Raw genomic sequence first — 14,196 nt, 5'->3', positions numbered from 1 at the left:
GCTAACCCCCATCCACACAGTCCTTCATGGCAATGTCCAGCTTCACCAGGTCAGTGAGGAACCTGCCCAGAGAGGGCCCATCACCCTGGGCCATTGGGGTGGTAGCGGTGGTGAGTCCCCACTGTCAGGTGCCCACCCAAGACCTGTCTCCTGAAATCTCACCAACCACTCCAGCCAGGACACTCCCTCCCCAGGTCTCCTACTTGGAAGAGCCCAGGACCCTCAGCTGCCTCCCCCAGCACTCTCCCTCCTCTCCATGTCTCCCCAGCTGGCCACCAAGGCCATTAGACATCCTTAGTTACTTCCATGGTGGGATTTTAACAAGTTATAAGGTCATAGAGTCCCCTGTCCTACCGTTCCCCAAATCTACACTGAGCCCAGCTCACCCAGGTGGTTTCTCCAGTCTCTCTAATGGAGGCATTTCAGGCCCTGTGGCCACATTACGGCAGGGCTGGGGGAGGAAGACTCCTTGCTCACATGATGTGGAGGCCTCCAGCAGGGAGGGAAGAAGCCTGTCCTCTGACTCCCTGGAGCCCCTCTCCGACACACACATACTCACCTGCTGCTCCTACAGCCTCATATGGGTTGTCTGGGGATTCTTCTCTAGCATGGGCAATTTGAAGGTCCCCACCTGCCAGGGTCTGGAACAAGGTCAGGGAGACCATTCTCTCCTCTCCTCATTCAGTTATACCTCAAATCCTGGATAACCAGTCTGAGCCAGCTGTGGAAATGCTCCCACCCCATCCAGTGAACCCTGATTCTAGATTCACTCCCAGCTCCAACACTCACTGCCTGTGTCACCTTGGGCAGGTGGCCAGGCCTCCCTGAGACTGTTTCCTCATCTGGGAGGTGTGATGGGAACCACACCTTCCTCACAGGGCCTCCTGAAGTCTCAGTTTCATGTGGCTCTCAGCATTGCTCTCACCATCATTGTTTGTGGAAAGGACCAGGCACAAGCAACATCAAATTCTCTTCCTCCCTGAACTCCATCATCATCTTGTGAGGTCTGCAAAACAGGCTCAACATTTCTACATTTGCCAGATGAGGAAACAGAGGCCCAAAGAGGGCAGTGAGTTGCCCAGAGCCTCCCAGGAGAGGATGGCTCCTCCCACATCTGGAGGCCCTGTCCCAGCTGTCTTCACCCACACCCCAGCATCACCACTGAACAGGGTCCCATCCTCTGGAGTCTAGGGGTGTCCACACTCCCATCCAGACTCAGCTATGGTGGGAGAGGGAAAAGGGGTCTTGGGAGGCCTGGTTGAGCAGCACCTACTTGTCCCAGAACCACTAGAATCTCTGCTCCACATGCCAGGCTTTATGCTAGACCACAGGCCTCAGTTGCCCCATGATCCACCAAGGGAGTTCTCTGCACAGAACCCTCTCTTCTTCCATGCAGGAAGTGGTCACCCAAGATGCCATTTCAGACTGACAGGGTAGGGTCTTCCTAAGGTACTGGGTGGTGACATGTCACTTCCTCATTTCCAGGGAAGGTTCTGAAATCTGGTCAGGGAGAATCCACAGGGAATTCAAAAGTCTCCAGGTATTTATAAACCATCTGGATCTTTTAGTAGTACTCACTGGGCACTGGGGTGAGAATCCTGTGACTGTGACTGATTAGCAGTGTCTGCAAAGGACAGAGTGGGGAGCCACAGCAAACACATATATATCCACACCACATTTACCAATGGAGACCCACCTGGCCTGTGATATTACTCTGCTGTCCCCATCATTGTTACAGACAGGGTGACCCTCCCTGTAGAGGTGCAGTACAGGAAGAAGCAGTAGCAGAAGACTGGCTTCCTAGGGAATTTCTGGGCTAGTCTGGGGAAAGAAGGAAGCCCCACCTACCACACCCACCCTGCAGCCTGCAGGAAGTCCATGCTAGCAGAATGGATCAATGTAGAAACCAGAGCCCTGATGCTTCTGCATCTCATCATGCCTGCTCAACAGCCCGGGGTTGCCTGCCCCCAAACCTTCCACATGCCCACGGGCAAACACACAACTTTCAGTTAATCTAGTCTAGACAGGGCTGGAGGTTTTCAAGTAAATGTTTAGCAAGAAAGACACACACACACACACACACAGGTGTGCACACCCTCACACCTGGCCCAGTACCTCTTTCAGCCTAATCTTTTTCTCTACCCCCCAAAACACCTGACTCCCATCTCTACTTTTTCTTGATGTGCAAATCCTACTCAGGATACTCTCTTTTCTGAAAATATTTTTAAATTTTCTGGAGCTTTTTCTGTGGAGAGGGAAAGGAAGGAAAGGTTTGAGAAACACTATGGTAAAAGAATAAATCATTTGAGAATAATAAGCAGATGTGTACATTCAATTTTCTTTTGAGAACCAAGAGGATCAACCTTCCTGGATGAAAATGTCTATGCTGGTCCTCTAAACCCTTAGGGCTCCATGGGTCTGGGGAGAGAGCTCTGTGGAGGCTAAAGCAACTTTGCTTTGGATGCAAATCCACCATGTTGACTTCGGATTAACCCCAGTTCTGGGAATGCCTTTAAGATTGCTACTTACCTACTGTTTCTTGTGTAAGAGCACATACTTACTGCAAATCTTCTCATTAGGTCAAAGCAACCTGGATGTATTATGCAAATTACAGGCTACAATGGGCACATCCTTCTCTTCCTGGAAGGCTGACTTTAATTGTCCTGCACAATCTGAATACAGCATATTTACCCTTTTCCTCTACTAAGTAAGCCCTAAATCTGGGGGATAACAGCCTGGAGAACTACTTAAGTTGCTACCATTCAAGACCATGCTTCTGTTCATAAATTCCCCCCAATAAATTACCTTTTACTGAAAAATTGGATTTGTCTGTCTCATTCTTTGGTTTCTTGACTCCTTCTGTGTTGGGGATCCCTTTGCAGATACAGCACTTTGTATATTACTAATATAAAACAAGGGATATTAGTCGATCCTCACACTGCTACAAATAAATACCTGGAACTGAGTTTCCTTGGCTCACAGTTCCACAGGCTGTACAGGAAGCAAAGTGGCTTATGCTCAGCTTTGGGAGAGGCCTCAGGGAGCTTAAAATCATGTTGGAAAGGGAAGAGGAAGCAGGCACATCTTACATGGCTGGAGCAGGAGCAAGAACGAGAGAGGAGAGGTGTGACACACTTTCAAACAACTAGATCTTGTGAGAGCTCTCACTATCACAAGAACAGCATGGGAGGGATGGTGCTGAACTATTCATGAGGGACAACCCCCATGATTCAATAACCTCCCAGCAGGCCTCACCTCCAATACTGCAGATTACAATTAGATTTGAGATTCAGGTGTGGACACAAATCCAAACAGTGGCCTGAGGATATGTCTGGATTTTGCTGAACACAGCTGTTGGCAAAAATTGGGTCTTACTTAACCCAACCATGCCCAGGAATGTTATGGTGCCCACTGGTCCCTGGACTTTCTGGGCACTACTGGCCCATACTCTGGATTGTAAATGCTTAGGAGTTTCTGGGTAGATTTCTGCAAAATACTTAAATCTGTAGAGATTAAAATAATATCCATACAGTGTTCCCAGAGAATGAGGGGCACATCACTCCAAAATGTCTCACTTCACTCTAAAACATGCCAGATAGGTGGGCTGTTGGGCTCAGTAAGTTTCTCTGGGAACAACCAAAAGGTACACTGTTGGTCCTCTCAGCTGAAGGCACAAAGGTCCTGGGAAGGGTATGCTGCAGAAAGCATTTGCCAAAGTCAGGACTGTGCCATGGACCTGAGCAACTATTTAGTTTGTCCAGGATTTGAGCCATTTGGGGGACAGCGGCACACATGGCCAGAGTCACCTTATTCAGCTCCCAATAATCAATGATCAACTGTCATATTATCCCAATAATCAACTGTCACACTCCAGGTTCCATTAGGCTTGGGCACAAATCACACAAAGCTGTTTTATGGGCTCTGTGCAGACGTGCAATCACCATCCTCTCCAAGCCCTGAAGAGAAGCTATGATCTCAGGCCAGGCACAGTGGCTCATGCCTGTAATCCCAGCACTTTGGGAGGTTGAGGTGGGTGGATCACTTGAGGTCAGGAGGTTGAGACTAGCCTAGACAATATGGTGAAAGCCCATCTCTACTAAAAATGCAAAAATTAGCCAGCATCATGGCACATGCCTGTAATCCCAGCTACTTGGGAGTCTAAGGTAAAAGACTCTCTTGGACCTGAGAGGAGAGAGTTGCAGTGAGCCAAGATTGTACCACTACACTCCAGTCTGGGTGGCAGTGAGACTTGTTAAAAAAAAAAAGAAAAAAAATGTTATCTCCTGTGCCCTCCTGGGAGGTGATATTGTTTATTGTTTGATGCACACCAGTCCTCTTATGAGAGACAATATCACCAGCTTCCATGTGGCTTCCCCTCAGAGCATGGCTTTTGCCACCTTCACCTAGAGATAGAACTTGTCTAAGGTTGCCTCAAGGGCAGTTTCCAAGAGAGTGTTTGTCCCAACATGTGCTGGGGGATTGGGAAGATGCAGACCCCTGAGAGCCAAAACTCATTGCTTGCTCTGAAGGGACCAGCGACTCATTCTATCCACATGGGGTCTCCAGTCTCCTTCAATGGCCCAACATTGAGGGGAATATTGGCCTTCCTGTCATGGTAGGGTGCTAGATCCCTTCCTTTGGTGCTAGATCCCTTCCTGGGAGAGGGAGGAGGTGGTGGGAGCAGCCTGCTCCTCACACTGGCACCCACATTCCATCCTTGGACCCCAGAATTCCACTCCTGACCTGTATGGGTCCCAGTATCAGCCAGGCCTGCCAGTATCTGCCCAGTATCAGAACTCAGCCCTGCCCCTTAAGGTCTGACCTGGTCCAGCTACCACCTAGAACCCCAATGAGTTTGAGGTGAGTGTGAGGCAAGTGGCACAGCTTCTCTTTCCTTTTTTCTTCTCTGTCTGCACAGAAAATTGGATCCTGAGCCCTTGCTGCCACTGCCATTCAAAGCCACCCTCAGAAGCAGGCCTGAAGCTTCAGGCTCCCCTGGCACCTCTCTGCCAAGACTTTCTTCCATTTAACCTCCACAGGGGCAACTAACAGAGTGGGCAGCAGTGGGCAGGCCTTTCTCTAGGTTCATTTCTGCTTCTCTAACTTGGAGACCTTGCTCTCAGCCCCCAGTAGAGCCTTTGCTCCCAGGTGGACAGCCCATAGCAGAGGCCAGCCTAACCCTCCTCTGCCCACTGACCTCTGAGATCCTTGGCAATTTCAAACACCCCATCAGTCTCCTCTAGCCTGGTGGAATTTTCACTGCATCTTGGCACTCACAGGGCAGTCTGCAGGTATCAGACAGTGGGTGACAAAGCCTCACATTGGCACTTGCAGGCAACCCAGGATCTCCCCAGCAGGATCCTGTTTTCCCCAACCCATTCTCTCTCTCTCTTTTTCTTTTTGAGACAGAGTCTCCATCTGTCATCCAGGCTGGAGTGCAGTGGTGTGATCTCAGCTCAGTGCAACCTCCAACTTCTGGGTTCAAGTGATTCTCCTGCCACAGCCTCCTCAGTAGCTTGGATTAAAGGTGTCCACCACCATGCCCAGCTAGTTTTTGTATTTTTAGTAGAAACAGGGTTTCACCATGTTTGCCAGGCTGCTCTCAAACTCCTGACCTCATGATCCATCCACTTCAGCCTCCCAGAATGCTGGGATTACTGGTGTGAGCCACTGTGCCTGTCCACCCAGCCCATTCTTTTGAATAATCCCAACTACACCAGTTCTTCCCTCAGGCTGAACCAGTGGCTGAAGTTGCCCCCAAAAGTGACAGTAGGGGAGTTCTCACAAGAGACTTCCCCAAACTGCCCCTGAAATGTGGCAGTTGGAATTTCAAAGGGAGCTCTGAAGCCCAGAGTGCTCTGTCTGAAGCATGCATTAGAGGAACAGACACACAGAGAGGGCTGCAGCATATTCTTGCAAGGGACAAAACAGAGATGTTCTACTGCAATGTGTCTGCAATGAGTGGGTCTGGTTATGGAGTTTATAAAAAGGTTTAAGGAATTTGGCTGAGGGTCAGGGCTACATTATTTCAATACTGTGGACAACATCCTAAACATTTTTATCAGTGCCTGCAAATATTTAAGACCCTGGCTTGGGTTTAAGCCTGCAGGGAAAAACCTGCAGCTGGCAGTATTACAGAGTGGTTAAGTTACTCTGTAGTTCTCAGTCTGGACAGAGAAAAAAATGGGGAATAAGTGGGGTAATAGACATTATTCTTTGCAGTAAGATTTTTTTTTCTTTTGAGATGGAGTTCCACCTTGAGATGGAGCCCAGGCTATCTCAAAGTGGAATTCCATCTCAAAAAATGGCGCTATCTCAGCTCACTGAAACCTCCAAGTCCTGGGTTCAAGCAATTCTTCTGCCTCAGCCTCCCAAGCAGCTGGATTTTAAGGTGTCCACTACCATGCCCAGCTAATTTTTGTATTTTTAGTAGATACAGAGTTTCACCACGTTGGCCAGGCTGCTTTGGAACTCCTGACCTCAAGTGATCCTCCCATCTCACCCTCCCAAAGTGCTGGGATTACAGGTGTGGGCCACCACACAGCCTGAAGTAAGAATTTATACTGGGATGTGGAAGTCAGTTATTCTTCAGGATTGCTTCATATATTTGGTTTCCTGTATATATCTGTATCAGTTTCAGAGTGGGAAGAGTTGCCAATTTCCACAAAAAACAGCCAGGAATTTGAAGGGATTATGTTGAATCTCTTTTTCAACTTGTGGGATATTGTTGTCTTGAAAAGATTAAGTATTTTTATCCTTGAATATTAAATACCTTTCAATTATTTCAGATCTTGATTTCTTTCAGTGTTAAAAAAAATTCAGTGTCGGTCAGGCATGGTGGCTCCCACCTGTAACGCCAATACTTTAACAGTCAGAATTAGGCAGATTGCTTCAGCCCAGTTGGAGATCAGCCTGGCAACATGGAGGAACTTTGTCTCTACAAAAAAAACACAAAAATTAGTCAGGCATAGTAGCACACACCTGTGGTCCCAGCTACTGAGGAGACTGACGCAGGTGGATTAATTGAGCCCAGGAGATTGAGGCTGCAGTGAGCTATGATGACACCACCGCACTCCAGGCTGGGTGACAGAGCAAGACTTCATCTCAAAAAAATTAAGTGTAAAATCTTCGCACTTCTATTGTTTTTTCTAAATATTTTTGAAGCTATTATAAATCAAATTTATGCACTTTATTTTCACTGTTTGATATGTTCATTTATTTCACTGTTGCAGACATTGGCTCAGCTCTCATCCACAAATCCTCAGGCCACTTGGTATGGTGCCCTCCTAGGTAACACAGGGCAGCTAAGGGCAGGCCAGACCTTGCCAGTCACTCCATCTGGATTTATGTATAATTTTGTATGTGTATCTTTTATCTTGTGACACTGATCAACTTACTAATTCTAGTGGTATTTTAGTGAAACTCTTACACATTTTTATATAAAGGATTATGTTATTTGCAATCAAGACTGTTCCTGAAGTTGACACAAGAAAGGCGGGTGAGCAGTCAGGACACTAGCAGGGCCTGTGGGCAAGTTGCACTGAAGGAAGGGGCCCAGGTGATGGAACCTTTAAGTAACCTCACTTCCTTGGTGACAGGCCCACCAGAACTTAAAACTCTGATGATCAGAAACCCTTATTCTAGACAAAACCTTGTATCAAACAAATTGCATGGGACATGCTCAACAGCAAGACATTCTTCTGACTTCCTGAGGCTCTCATCTGTGGAGGCTCAAAGTGAGGACATTTTCCAATGATGCAGATGTTGGCTCAGCTCTCATCCACAAATCTTTAGGCCACTTGGCAGGGGGTACCCATAGGTAACACAGAGAGGCTCAGGGCAGACCTCGCCTATGATCCTATCTGGGCAACCCCATATCTCTGCCCACCACTATGTGCTGAGGGAGAAAGAGATGAGGGTTCTCTCCCTGGACAGGAGCAGGTTGTCAAGTGTTGGGAGTCTGGTGGATCTGCCAGGATCATATCCCAGGTCATGGCTGGCACAATAAGTTGGGCATTGGGGAACACGTTTGTCTACTCAGAAGAGAATCCCAAGATTTCACACTGTAATCTGGTTTTCTCTCTGACTGGAAATCTATGCAGATGCTCCTATGTGCCTGATCTGGGGAACAGAATTTCTAATTGGGTTTTCCCCCTGCAGAGATAGCCAGGCAGGTCACTGACACCTCTTGGCCCAGCTGCTGGGCACTCTCCTTGCAGAACTTCATGCAGATCAGTAGAAATGAGTGATAGGTTCAACCACTCCATCTCCTTCGGCAAAGAGCAGGAGCACCAATACACAAACCTTGGCCAGTGCTGGTCTGGGGTGGCAGTAGGAACAGAGGGGTCACCTCAGACAGAGATCCAAGATCAGGACAGGTCCAGGATTCAGACTCAAATATGGAGTCTCCATTGCTTCAGGGCTTTCACACCTAAGTAACCCACAGTCTCCTCCCAAAAGAAATGGTCCTCTACTCATCACCAATAGAAACTTGGTTTGGTGCCAAGCTCTCGCTCACATAGTTGTAAAAAGAGGAGAGAACATAGCTTCGCATTGTTTATGCTGGCCCATGGGTATCTTTGCATGTTGCTACTATTTATATTTTGTTTTGGTTTTGGAGACAGTCTTGCTCTGTCACCCAGCCTGGAGTCCAGGGGCCTGATCTCAGCTTACTGCAGCCTTCACCTCCCAGGTTCCAGTGATTCTACTGCCTCAGCCTCCCAGGTTGCTGAGATTCCAGGCACAAACCACCACACCCAACTAATGTTTGTGTTTTTAATAGAGACGGGGTTTCATCATGTTAGCCAGGCTAGTCTTGACTTCCGCCGTCAGGTGATCTTCCTGCCTCAGGCTCCCAAAGTGCTAGGATTACAGGCATGGGTCACAATGCTCAGCCTATTTATATTGTTTTTAACATCCACCCCAGGTGTTTCCTGTAGCAGGCAACTCCACCTCCCTGCCAGACCTTTAAGATGTAAAAGCCCACACTCTTACTAGGGAGGTTTTTACACAAAAAAATGGTTAAAAGAGAGAGGGAGGGTGGCTAAGTTACTCTATGTGTTGATTATCCCACAGAACTCATTCTTGTAGCCCCATTAGGACTGGAGCTGCAACCTCACATGTCTTCATAATATTCCATAAAGAAGGCCATTTTCCTCAGCAGTTCAGCCTTGCAATGCAGGTGGAGCCTGAACACTATCATCTTCTATTTCCATTTCAGCCACTCCTCAGGAAACACCCTCTACGTGCCATAATAGTCTGTAACCATCTACTAGAGCTTCCATACACAGCACGGCAGACCGAAGAACTTTAACAGAAGAAATTTAGTTTTCCACAATTCTGGATGCTAGAAATCCAACAACAAGCTGTTAGCTGGGATGGTTTCTCTGAGAACTCTCTCCTTGGCTTGGAGATGGCTGATTTCTATCTCTGTGTTCTTGCTGCCTCTTCTAACAAGGACTCCAGTCATATTGGATTGGGGCCCACTCCAGTGAACTCAAAACTTACAACCTCTGTGGAGACTGTATGTCCAAATACAGTCACATTCTGAGGCACTCAGTGTTAGAACATAAACTTTGGGGTGGGGACATCTTTCAGCCCATTGAGTGTTTTATTCCCTTGTAGATGATAAACTTCTGGGAGATTACTCAGTGAAAGGATATGCATATGTAAAATTGTAAGAGCTATCACCAGATCACTTTACAAAAGAGCTTTAGAAGGGACATTGCCACCAGCAATTTCTGAATATAGCTGTGTCTCTCAATCCAGATTCACCTGGATGTTAACTTTAATTTTTTGCCAATATAGTGTCCATGTGGAAAATAAAATCATGTTGACTCATGTTGATTTCCAGTTTTCTGACTGAAATTTTTGAGTCATCTTTCAATTGCTTAATACATATGTTTTCCCTGAGTCATCTGCTCAGATTCTCAACCTTTAAACCAACTTTCTCCCATCCTGGACTCTCCCAGCATTTTCCCCCTTGTCATGGCTGGAATGTAGCTGCTTGGCAAGGTTCCTATTAATGTTAAAACTTGTGTTACTGAAAGTCAAAAAGGTACTCCTAGGCTGTCTTACCTTGTGCACTGTCTCTAAAATAGAAACTGAGGCTTCTTGAGGCCCTCTCAATCCATGTGAGGAGCAGATACAGCCTCAATTAGCTTGAAGGAAATTTCTTGCAGCCCTTGCTGTTTACGGTTCTCAGTTCTGACCCATGTGCTGTTGAGCAGACATTTGACATTGCAAAACTTGTGTTTTCCCAACTCTAAAACAAGGACATTTCATGAGGATTCACTGGGATAATTCTCTCCATACAAGCTTTTAATATAGGTGAGTGCTGTTGCTCCACAGTTGTCGAAGTATCATGAAGATGCCTCGAAGGTGTTAATGGCTTAATTATTCTCCAACTCCACATAAGACTTTGTTGTTGTTGTTTGTTTTGCAGATGGAGTTTTGCACTTGTAACTCAGGCTAAAATGCAATGGTGCAATCTTGGCTCACTGCAACCTCCTTCTCCTGGGTTCCAGCGAGTCTCCCATCTCAGCCTCCTGAGTAGCTGGGATTACAGGTGCCCACCACTTCAACTGGCTAATTTTTTGCATTGTTAGTAGAGACAGGCTTTCACCATGTTAGCGAGGCTGGTCTTGATCTCCTGACCTCAGGTGATCCATCTGCCCTGACCTCCCAAAGTGCTGGGATTACAGGGATAAGCCACAGTGCCTGGCCCACATACATCTTTGGAAGCCTAGAACCTTCTTCACCATGGACACATATGTCCTCCACATGCACAAGTGTCTGAAGAATAGGAGCTTCCTGGTATAAGCCTCAGCCCCCAATCTGCCAGTGGTTCACAGTGATGTCATTGAGCATATGTCTCTTCTTGTTCCACTCCATATGAAAGTAAGTCTACCCTAAACCTAGAGATGAGAATCATGCAGATACTCCCAGCCAGGTACAAGGGAGAAGCTGAATGAGCCTCTGGTACTGGACTTCCAAGTAGAGCCATCTTCTCCTTTACTACTTTCCTGGGCTCCTAACAGTACCTCAACCCCAATCCATAGTTCCTGGGCCAGGTGTAGGTGTCTATCTTCTTCAAGACGCACTGGTGACTCAGCAAGCTACTAGGTGTGTACTAAGGATATCACAGCAGCTCTCTCAATCTGTGCCTCTGCAAAGTGGGAAGATGAATCTCATAGAGTTCTTGTAGGGACCAAATGGCATAAGACATAGTGAGCAGATGTCTAGTGCCTGGCTCTGTACAAAGGCTGCTTAGGATGTTCTGGTTGCTTATATATACATTTTTCTGTCTTTTTGCACAAGAAGTTCTCTGACTCATTGGCCTGTGTCCCTCTGCATTTGGAACACCACATAGAAAGCAAAGCTGTTTTTGCATTTGTAAGCTACATTTGAGATTCCTTCTTACTGGATTTTGTCCTTGACAGAAAATTAACAAACTTCCCAGGGTTCTGAAACAGGAGTCCCTCTCCAATTTAGATATCAGAGGAGGTTCTCATTGAGATTTGTTTATTCAATACATATTTTAAGCATAGTGTGTAAAGTCAGCTTTCTAGATGCTTGGCATAATTCAATAAACAAAGATGACAGCCCCTGGGTTCTGGATATTTACTGCTAATTCCGGAGCTACTGTTGCACAGCTAGCACTGCCTTGTGTGTGTTCATTTATGTGCCAAAACAGCCTCATGATGTATAAAGGCTCCTATTGTTTAATAAACAAATTAGCTCAATAAACTTGATTATGTCCATTACAAAAAGAACAATCATGAAAGAAAATGTGGCTTAAATGAAGTTCTCCAATTAAAAGAAAAACAATGGACTGTAACTGAAATCACTAACTGTAGAAACACTAAGATCTAAAAGTTATTTTCTGAGCACTCTTCAATATCATAAACGTCATTCTTGTAATCCCATAGGACATCATATAAAGAATGCTTTGTAAACCTTGAAATGAGAAAATTATATATTAGGTCCACCATAAGAAACAGGCAAGAAAAAGACAGACCATTTCCATGGAAATTCTGAGCCAAGGGGCCATAAGGTTTTAGATAAATGAATTCATTAAAAAGAAGAGAAAATAATTTTGCTTTTAGAACCATTAAGTTTGATCTGCCTAGTAAATGATCAACACTTTCAAAAATTATCTGTATTGATCTAAGGTTTGTCTTTGCTTCTCAAAATAGGCACACTCATACACAAATGTAATTACATTCACCACAAACTCTTACACCTGAAGTTTATCTGTAAAGTGGCATGTTTGTATATATAAACCCATGCAAACCAAAACAAAAATCTGTGTTTTGCAGACTAGTGGGGGCACACTCAGAAAAATGTAAAGTAAAAAATATTTAAAAATCATTCAGAATTTGAAAATATGTGAATATATTTTATTATAGTCTTATATAATCTTTACTATGACCATCATAATGATCTTGTAGTTACAAAAACTAATAAAAATATTACCTCTGGTAAAAAATAATTCCACTGGGAAAAGGGATTATGAAAGATGTCATTGTACTATGTTATTCTTCACCATGCTATTCAATAGTATATTTCTACCATCAGTTACCTACAACATGTGGGTAAGGTGGGATAGGTTAATGTTGGTGGTAGGATGCATTTCATTCAATGGAAAACAGTCTTAACACAGTAAAAACAATTTTATTCCATTAAAATAAGTTAAGTTCAAACATTATCTCAAAAAGCATTTTAAGCTCCATTGCATTTCATTATTTTAATGTGTAACTAGTAAAACAATTTACTTCTAAGATTCAAACTGCTTCTTTTCTACTACAATGCAGAATAATATTACCCTGAAAAAATACCTCATGAGTCACTTACAACACTGTTATAAAGGGCCTCTCCACTTAGATTTTCTTTATGCATCTTACATTCAAGTGAGTATCACACACTGGGATTTGTTGGGGGGAAATAGGTGAGGGACAGTGCGGGGTGGGGAGTTGGGGAGAGATAGCATGGGGAGAAATGCCAGATATAGGTGATGGGGAGGAAGGCAGCAAATCACACTGCCATGTGTGTACCTATGCAACAATCTTGCACATTCTTCACATGTACCCCCAAACCTAAAATGCAATAAAAAAAGAAAAGTGTATTAATGGTACCAACCTAATAGAGAAAGATGGCTCAGAGCTCTGATGCAGAAACTATTAACCACGTGCTGTCACATAAGCACTAGAAATGAAAATACAACATCAAGAAATTTGTAAGTTTAATTTGTAAAAATATTTGCTTTACAAAATAACTAAAATTATTTCAATTCCAAAAAGGATAATTTGAACGTAATTATAATTGTCCAAAAAAAGAGAAAATTAATTTCTTTCTCCATTTAAACTTACATATAAGTAAGCAAATTATTTTAAAGTATTCTCTATAATCAACCCTGATTAAGAGTAATGTCTCAAACTGTCACTGTCTTAGTGCTTTTTACTGTCAATCTATGACGGTTACTTGGGCTTGATTTCTAATTTACTTTTTCACATTTCCTAAATCTGTATAATATACTCTAGTAGAAACTCTCCAGTGTTTTCTAAGGTATGTGTATGAAATAAAAGTTGTTCCGCATTAATTACATCCATAGGGTTTCTCCCCAATATAAAGTTTGAGGTACCCGTGTAGAGTTTCCTTTTAGTATAAATTTTCCACTGTACAGTAAAATCTGTGATATAGGTAAAGTATTGTGCCTTTCTTTATATTTGTAATGTTTATCTTCAATAAAACAATCATGTACCCTTTAAGGGTTATATTTTGTGAAGGATTCTTCAACAGTCATTACATTTCTACCACTTTTATTTAGTATTAAATTACTGATGTAGATTGTGATGTCAGCATTCATTAATGATTCGGCCACATTCCATACCTTGGTAGGGTTTCTCTCCAGAATGAATTCACTTACATTAAAAGTTAAGCACAAATTGAAACCTTTGCTACATTCCTTATAATTGTAGGGGTTCTCTATCATGAATAATCTTACATTCAGTAAGGATTGAACATTGATCAAAGACTTACCATATTCTTCACATTTCTAGGGTTTTTCTCCAAATGAATTCTCTTATGTTTAGTAAGGTTTGAGAACCAGTTAAAGGCTTTGCCACAATTTTCTCATTTGTAGGGTTGCTCTCCAGTATAAATTATCTTGTGTCCAATAAGATGGTATCTCTGGTA

The sequence above is a fragment of the Aotus nancymaae genome, unplaced genomic scaffold (assembly GCF_030222135.1).
Source record: "Aotus nancymaae isolate 86718 unplaced genomic scaffold, 86718_ANA_hifiasm-v0.15.2.pri h1tg000102l, whole genome shotgun sequence".
NCBI classification, from domain to species: Eukaryota; Metazoa; Chordata; class Mammalia; order Primates; family Aotidae; genus Aotus; species Aotus nancymaae.
This window is presented reverse-complemented; position numbering follows the sequence as displayed.